At 38.9% G+C, this 1,346-nt stretch overlaps 1 protein-coding gene across 1 annotated transcript in view; it reads left to right on the forward strand.

The window, feature by feature from the left end:
• Window positions 1-1,346, forward strand: part of LOC101847630 — a gene marked incomplete in the record, with an annotated part of 42,602 nt that overhangs the window by 26,238 nt on the left and 15,018 nt on the right.

Consider the following 1,346-nt stretch of genomic DNA (forward strand, 5'->3'; position numbering starts at 1 on the left):
ACGTTATAGAATATTTAACTTAAGCGAAAACAAACTAAAAACACAGTGTTCTGTCCCACAGGGCGACATTCGGACAGGCTCTCCCAGGATGACTCTTACGTGTATCCCAAGGATATGGCATTGGCAACGCAACCAGTAGATGACTCACGGCGGGTCATAGGTCAACCGACAGAGACAGGTAACAGCACAGGTTGTTGTTTGGCTTTGATTTGGAGTAACTGGTTGATGTAACTGGTTTGTGTTGTTGTTCTCAATGAAAGATAAAACAAAACATTCAATCTTTTGAACACAACAAACACACACACAAGAAAGGATGTTTACTGATAAAATTGAAAAACAAAAACTAGCTACCAGAACCCACATCCAACCCCTTTCCCCTAGAAAATAAAAACAACAGTAATTGTGTTTGCAAGACTACAGCTTTACTCTCAGCATCTTGATTACCCGCTTTCTGTTCTCTGTATTTGGAAAAGAACATGTTCTTTAGTATAAGAATAATATATCTATGATCTCTAAGATAAACTCACCATGATGTGATATTATTGAATACTAGTAACTGCGCCATTTTGAGAGTGGTTGGAGGGCACCACTAGTACGATAGGTCCTGCCACTGTCGCTCTGCTTTATTAATCTTCTGTCTGTTTTACATTTTCCCAGCATTACATGTTGTGTTGATGTGCTTCTCTTTACCGAAACAAACAAACAAACAAACAAACAAACAAACAAACAAACAAACAAACAAACAAACAAACAAACAAACAAACAAACGCCATTGTATTTTTTACCAGATTCTACGGTGTTTACAGCAGTATGCATAGCCAATGTCTCGGCGAAACCACACTGATGACTTATAGTTTGTGGTGCCTTAATACATTTCATAATTGTAGAAAAAGTGAATGCAACATGCACTTACCAATATTTAAATAAAAATGATAACAAGATGATTTATTTCAAGTAATAGATAAAGCCTATATCTATCACTTGGAGGTGGTTTAGAGTGTGGGTAGAATTTTCAAAAGAAAAGGTCTTTTTTCCCTTTGAAAAATAATTATTTTCTGGGCTTAAATAAAATATTCCAAGGGCGTGCCGATGATAGTCGAAAGCTTTCAAGCCCAGTAGGGTGCGTTATAGAATATTTAACTTAAGCGAAAACAAACTAAAAACACAGTGTTCTGTCCCACAGGGCGACATTCGGACAGGCTCTCCCAGGATGACTCTTACGTGTATCCCAGGGATATGGCATTGGCCACGCAGCCAGTAGATGACTCACGGCGGGTCACAGGTCAACCGACAGAGATGGGTATCAGTAAAGGTGGGGGTTTTGTTTGGCTGTGATTTGGTCACTG

Source organism: Aplysia californica, unplaced genomic scaffold, assembly GCF_000002075.1.
Source record: "Aplysia californica isolate F4 #8 unplaced genomic scaffold, AplCal3.0 scaffold01401, whole genome shotgun sequence".
NCBI classification, from domain to species: domain Eukaryota; kingdom Metazoa; phylum Mollusca; class Gastropoda; order Aplysiida; family Aplysiidae; genus Aplysia; species Aplysia californica.